Genomic DNA, 7622 nt, shown 5'->3' with positions numbered 1-7622 from the left:
CCTGGCAAGTGCAAGGTCGTGAGTTCGGTTCCTGGTACCGGAGAAAAAAACCAAAAAAAAAAAAAAAAAAAAAAAGAAAAACAAACAAAAATGAATGAGAGGTGAGACTGGTTTCTGTTACAGCTGAGAACCTTAACACATACTGACTGACTGTTAGCACCGAGTACAGTGGTGCACCCTATCATCTCAGCTGCTCTGAAAGCTGAGGCAGGAGGATCACAAGTTTGAGGTCAGCCTGGGCAACTAGCAAGATCCTGCCTCGAAAACTAAAAAGGAGGGGCTGGGGATTTAGCTGAGTGGCAAAGCGCCTGCCTGGCAAGTGCAAGGTCGTGAGTTCAATTCCCAGTACCGGAGAAAAAACAAACAAAAAGAAAACTAAAAAGGACCAGGGGTGTAGCTCAGTGGTAGAGCACCCCCATTCTATCTCCATTACTAAAAACCAAAGCAAAAACAATAATATGGTAAGGCTCAAGGGGAGAGAAGCCAGAGCTACAGTTGTCCAAAAGCCAGGCGTAATGACATGCTTCTGTGATCCCAGCACTCAGCTGAGGCAGGAGGACTGCCTCGAGCACAGGCCAGCCTGGACTACATAGTGAGACCCTGTCCCAAAAAGATAGATAGATAAATGAATCAATCTGTGACACTGGAGATTCTGCTCTTCTGAGGACACACAGAACCCCAGGCCATTAGCCAACGCCTGCTTACTGTTCACAGCTCAGCTGCCCACTGAGGCACGCCATCAGTTCCTGCCTGGGGAAGGCGCCCCCACCACACATTCCTGAATCAGGGCCCCATCGTCACACCAGCCTCCTTGCTTTCTCCCCTGCCTTGCAGACTCTTCGCCCTTCTACGAGAGCTTGGCTGCTGCCTTCAGGATGGGAAGAGGAGGCTGCTTCCGTGGGTGCTCACCAATTCCAAGCAGTTATTACAACATGGTTGTCTTGGTTACTTTTCACTTGTGGAGACAACAGCCACATTAAAGAGGGAAAGGTGTATTTAGCTCACAGTCTGTGGAGGTTTCAGTCCATACATGGCTGGCTCCAAGGCAGCGTGGCTCATGGCAGAGAAGCAACAGTTCATGGCGGTGGAAAACAGCAAAAGCAACAAGAGCAAAAGGAGAGGAGCAGCAAGAGCAAGCCTCTTTCCCTCCCTTATACTGTATGCAGGCTGCCTGCCGCAAAGCAGGTGTAGCCCTCATGCTCATAATCTCAGCATTGGACCATGAGTCAATCAAAAACTAAAAGCCCAGCCCAGGGCTGCATGAGGCTTTGCGGGGACATCTAGACACACACCATAACAATGGTACTTTCCCAACCAGAACACTCCTCTCCCTAAGAGAACTAATGTTTGCTTTCCTTTGTTTTTGTTATTGTTGTTGTTGGTTTTTTTTGTGGTACTGGGAATCAAACTCAGGGCCTCTCGATTGCCAGGTACATGGCCCTCCTTTGTTTTTTGTTTTTTTTTTTTTTTTGAGGCAGCGTCTCACTATGTAATTCAGGCTGGCCTTGACCTCACTAGATAGCCTGGGCTGGCCCCAAACTTGAGGATCCCCTTGTTCTGCCCTAACAGCTACCACAACCTCGGAGGCAGCACTGGGCCCTCCGCTCATAGTGACCACCCAGCCACCATGATGTCTCTAATGCAGCTCTAAAATTGTAAGGTGCACTTGGTGTCTTGCACCTCTATGCAAAAGCCCTACAGTACATGCCAGTCTCAGGCCGGGTCTCCAAGTCTCCCTGTTGGGAGAGGGTACAAGAGCAGCAAGGATGAGTAACAGCCTTGGGTTCTGTGGTGACTGGAGGACCTCACAGTGCTATCGCTATGGTAACAATCACAATGTTTTCTGTTTTCTGAGGCCATACAATTAAGGCTGTGGAGAAGAAGCTACTTGTTCCTTGGGAGTATATAAAATTACAAATCACATTGATGTGATTTGTTTTTTTTTCTTTTTTTTGTTTCCGGGACCGGGAATCGAACTCTGGACCTCACGCTTGCCAGGCAGGTGCTGTGCCGCTGAATAAATCCCCAGCCCCCACGTTGATGTGATTTGATTAATTATAATTCCCTTTTTTTTTTTTTGAGATACAGTCCAGACTGGCCTCAAACTCGCATAGATCCTCCTGCCTCAGCCTCCCCAGAGCTGGGATTACAGGTGTGCGCCACCACGCCCGGATGCAGGTGAAACTCTTTTTTGGCAGATTTTCAGCTCTCTGTAGCTGACTGGCATCGAGGCTCAAAGATGGTGGCTGTACCATCACAGGTCTGACACCCTCCGGTCACTGCAGCCCAACCAGACACTTGTGTTCAATTTCCCGCCTGGAATCTTTCCAGAGCGCCTGGCAGGCAATGGATTTTTGGAGAAGGGGAGGAAGAGGAAGAGGAGGAGGACAGAAGGAAAAGGCTAACAATGGCAAGCGCAAGGTCGTGAGTTCAATTCCCGGAACCGGAAAAAAAAAAAAGAAAGAAAGAAAGAAAAGGCTAACAAGTGCCTGCAGAAATGCCCTCTGCAAGGGATCTGCAGTTTGTCCGATCTGAGAATTTGTCCACCCGGGACTCTCTCGGATGTCCAAGGAGGCCGCGACTTCCTGCCTCCAGCGCCTCTGGGAAGCTGCAGTGTGAGCTCCGTGCTGCCGGAGGAAAAGGCCACCATGCACATCTGCCGGCCACCATCCCCAAACCAGGTGCGGGCTTGACCTGCTGCCCAGGCAGCCACATCCTTCGACTTTTTTCTTTTTTTGGTACCGGAAATCGAACTCACAACCTCATGCTTGCCAGGCAGGTGCTGTGCCGCTGAGCTATATCCCTGGCCCCAGCCACATCCTTCGAGAGCAGCGGAAGGGCAGCTCCTGTGCCCGGGGAGGCGCCTTCTCCTTTAAATGAAGGGCAGTGGCCATGCCAAGCAGCTCCCAAAATAACCCAGCGCTTTCATTGCCATCAGTCTGACATCAGGGACCGGGAAGCGGATGCGGCTGGGGGGGAAACCTTGCACCCCTGACTCTGCCCTCAGCTCCGCAAGGGACGGCCGCCAGCCTCCCTGATGCTCGTGGTCCCCTGCTATTTATTTCAAACATTTAAAAATAGCTGCACTGCTGCACTTAGTTGGGCATGCTGGCACACGCCTATAATTCTAGCACTTGGGAGGCTGAGGCAGGAGGATCACCTGGAGTTGGAGGCCAGCCTGGGCTACATAGTGAGACCTTGTCTCCAAAAACAAAAAACAAAAGTTTTCTGAAGCATTTCTTTTTCCTCTAGCTAAATTGTTTTGTTTTGGCCTCATTATACAGTCTAGGCTAGTCTTGAAGGGATTTTGGGGGGTTTATTTTTGTTTGTTTGTTTGTTTTCAGTTTTTTGAGACAAAGTCTTGCTGTGTAGTTCAGGTTGGCCTTGGACTTACTATGTAGCCCAGCCAGGCCCCTAGAACTCACAGCGATTCTCCTGCCTCAGCCTTCTGAGTGCTGGAATTTCAGGTGTACACCCCTATGCTGGCTAGATGTTTGTCAATTCTGAATTGCGTAGTAAAACTCTGCCTCAAAAAAACTAAAAAAAATCTTGGTACTGAAAAAGGAAAAAAAATTGAAAAAACAACAAAAAATCCAAAGTTTATAAATAGGGAGGGGAACAAAGGAGAGGGATGGGAGAAAGAAAAGAAGGAAGAAGTAAAAAAGAAAAGGAAAAGCCAGGCACGGTGGCGCTCTCCTGTAATCCCAGCACTCGGGAGGCTGAGGCAGGAGGATCGTTGCAAGTTTGAGGTCAGCCTGGGCTGCAAAGTGAGCTCAAGGCCAGCCTGAACTGCATAGCAAGACCCTGTCTCAAAAAAAAAAAAAAAAAAAAAAAAAAAAAAAAAAAAAAAAAAAAAAAAAAAAAAAAAAAAAAAAAAAAAAGAAAAAAGAAAAAGAAAAAAAATGAGAAAAGGAAAACAATGAAACAAAGCTTTGTAAATGGGGAGGGGAGGAGCAGTTGAAGGGAGGGTAGGGGAATGGGGAAAAAGGTTAATCATGTACAGGTTCAAATTCTCTATGATGAATATCATCATTATGTATATATAAAATATCAATAAAATCTGATTTTAAAAAATTGAAAAAAAATCCAGAATTGATTGGTTATATATGGTGTGACATGTGGGTCTGGGCTGTTTTGTTTTGTTTTTAAGACAGGGTCTCTCAGTTCAGGCTGTCTTGAACTCAGCGTGTAGCCCAGGCTGGACTCCAACTCACAGTGATCCTCCTGCCTCAGCCTTCTTACAGTGATCCTCCTGCCTCAGCCTTCTGAGTGCTGGGACTGCAGGCGTGAGCCCCCACGCCTGGCTCTTCTTTTTTTTAAACCGCACCTGGCTCTTACCTCCTGATCTCCTGCTGCAGGGCCTCATCCCCTCAGGCGGGAGCTACCAGGAATCTCTGATCTGTCTCTAGTGACTTGCCTGTGCTGGACCTCATTTGCGAACAGAAAATGCAGTCCTATGTGGTTCCTCGCCCACCTGCTTTCCTGCAGGCGTCTCCAGAGATCTTCCATGTACACATCCGCTGCGTGCTTTCTACAGCTCCCCTTGCTTGGCTGAGTAACATCGTGCTGTCAGCTGTGTCACATTTTCCGTATTCTCTTCATCCATTCCAGGACTACTGGGTAGTATACAGCCTTATCTATTGTGAATATCGCTGCTATAAGCTTTGTTTACAAGTGCATGCTGGGTGCCCGGGGATATAGCTCAGCGGTACAAGCGCCTGCCTGGCAAGCGCAAGGTCCTGAGTTCCATTCCTGGTAGCCAAAAAACCAAAAAAAACAAGTGTGTGCTGGCGAATCAAACCCAGACCCTTGTGCATGCCAGGCAAGTATTCTACCACTGAGCTGCCTCCCCAGTCCTCCCAGGTTCACACTTTAAAAAACTTTTAGTCAGGCATGGTCGCCCACACCTATATTCCCTCATTCGGAGGCTGAGGCAGAAGGATTGCAGTGAGTTCAAGGGCAGCCTAGGCTACAGAGCAAGACTCTGTCACAACAAAACAAAACAATTAGATTTTTATTATATCACAAACATTACAAATACTATTTTCCTAGTTTGTCAGTTCTGTATGTACATTTTTGTACAGTACAAGGCATTTTTTTTTTATCCCCATGGAGAATTTTAAACGTTTGTGAGGTGAATTTTACCCATATTTGCTTTTATGGTTTTGGGATCCATCTCTCTTAGAATAGCTTTGTCCATTCTAAAAACATGTGACCGCCCTCAGACTTGTGTTTCTCCTGTCTCAGCCTCCTGAGAGCTGGGATTGCAGGTCTGCATCACCATGCCTGGCTTCTTTCCAAAAATTTAAAATAATTTTCCCATGATCTTTTCTAGAACGTCTACGCTTTCATCTTCTTTTTTTTTCTTGTGGGACTGGAGCCAGGGCGCCCAGAGCCTTGTGTGTACTAGGCAACCACCCTTCCGCTAATTCCACCCAGCCCTGTGGTTTCACCTTTGATTCAGCTGGAACTTATTCTAGCATAAATACAGCAGATTCACAGTCATTCTTTTACCAAACAGCCAACCAGCTGTCCCTGTGCCCTTTGATACACATTCTATGAAATTGATAGTTCTGGCTATTTCCTGATGGTTTTTGGCAAAAATAGTGTGCCCAACGTTACGTCACTTTTTTTTTTTTTTCAGTACGGAAGATAAACCTAGGGTCTTCACACTGAGCTACATGCCCAGCCCACCCCCACCTCCTTTTTGAGATGTTGTGTCTATAAATTGCTAAATTACCCAGGGTGGGCTTGAACTTGCAATCCTCCTGTCTCAGCCTCCCAGAGTGCTGGGAATACTAGTGTGTGCCGCTACATCAAGCTACCAAAATTTTTTTTTTCCCGCAAGAAAATAGGGGGATTAGAGGAGTAGCTCAGTGGCAGAGTGCTTACTTAGCATGACCAGGCCCTCGGTCCCAGCATGGAGCGGAGATGCGGGTGGCGAGGGTGGGGTTGGGGGGGGAATGTCAGGAAATGAGAGCCTCTCCTTGCCCAATATTCCATCATCCGGGTGTGTCAGGGATGATGTAATCACTTCCCCTCTGTTCTATATCTAGGTGGTATTGGATGTGAGCAGTTTAATAAGCTGTGCTGATCACTCTTACATAGCTTTTGTCTTCCTTACAAAGGATACCAGGGAGCGGGGTTTTGGACCGAAAGCATGTGTCTGTGGGTTTTCTGGGAATGCTCGTGACTGGACCCAGGGCTCAGAGCCTGCTCAGCAAGGCTGCGCCTCGGATCTGCGTCCCTCACCTCAGGGTGAGGATCCTCCCGAGAACCAGATCGGCTCCCAGAAATCCTTGTGATTTATTCTCCCCTGAATAGATTAGGCTATGGGATGAAAACCACCACCAACATTTTCCACTTTCTGTGGATGTCCCCATTCTTTCATGATCGATTGATTGATTGATCTTTTTGAGACAGGGTCTCCCTATGCTGACCTTGAACTCACTTTGTAGCCCAGGCTGGTCTCAAACTTGCAACGATCCTCCTGCCTCAGCCTCCCGAATGCTTGGGATTGCAGACATGCGCCACCACGCCCAGCCAGCATTCTCATTTTATAGGCGAATTAATTGAAGTCCAGAGATATAAAGTAAATAGAACACAGAACTGGAAATTAATCCCAGGTTCTTTTCTCAAATTCCGGTTGTCTGTTTTTTGAGACGAGGTCTCGCTATGTAGTTTGGGCTTCTTTGAAGGCACCATGTAGCCCAGGCTGGCCTTGAATTTGCAGTTATCCTCCTGCATCAGCCTCCTGAGGGCTGGGATTACAGGTGTGCGCCACCACACCCGGCTCATGGTATGTTTTCATCACTGCTTATCTTTGTATTTCTACTTATGATCTAACTACATTGCTCAACTATGGAACGAACCACATGAAATTACCAGTTTTCAGACTTTTTTTCTCCTCAGTACTGAGGCTTGAACATAGGGGTGTTCTACCACTGAGCTACATCCCCAGCTCTGTTTTACTTATTTATTTTTTTTATTTTGAGATAGGGTTTCACTAAATTGCCCAGGCTGGTGGCAAACTTGTGATCCTCCTACCTCAGCTTCCCTGGAATTATAGGGGTGCACCACCAGCCTTCAGGAAATTTTTTTTACCTACAAACCCAGCAACCTCTTTTTTTTTTAGTCTTTTTGAGACAAGATCTCACTATGCAGTTCAGGCTGGCCTTGAGCTCAATTTGTAGCCCAGGCTGGTCTTGAACTTGCAACCATCCTCCTGCCTCAGCCTCCCGAGTGCTGGGATTACAGGCGTGCGCCACCACGCCTGGCAACCTCTTTTAATTCAATGCGACATTTATGTTACGGTGTTTATCCTTCTGTGGTCAGTGGTTCACACACATGGCTGGCCTATCTCAACAGTCAGCATTTGCGTTACCCACTCAGGAAAAGCTGGTAGAACGGATGAATCACTGCCTGTCTGGAAAGGAAATGAGGGAAAAGAATCCTCCAGCCTTGAAGTATTTTAAAAATTTTAATCACTGGGCCAGTTCCTGATCTGGACTCTCTCAGGCCATGGTGAAGGCTTAGCAACAATAGTCAGCAAAGGCTGAGCCTCTGCAGAAGCCACAGAATCCAAGTATTTCAGATTGGAAGGAACTTCACATTTTTTTACA

The sequence above is a fragment of the Chinchilla lanigera genome, unplaced genomic scaffold, assembly GCF_000276665.1.
Source record: "Chinchilla lanigera isolate Chin_1 unplaced genomic scaffold, ChiLan1.0 scaffold00049, whole genome shotgun sequence".
NCBI classification, from domain to species: domain Eukaryota; kingdom Metazoa; phylum Chordata; class Mammalia; order Rodentia; family Chinchillidae; genus Chinchilla; species Chinchilla lanigera.
The sequence above is the reverse complement of the archived record's forward strand: the minus strand, read 5'-3'. Positions refer to the sequence as shown.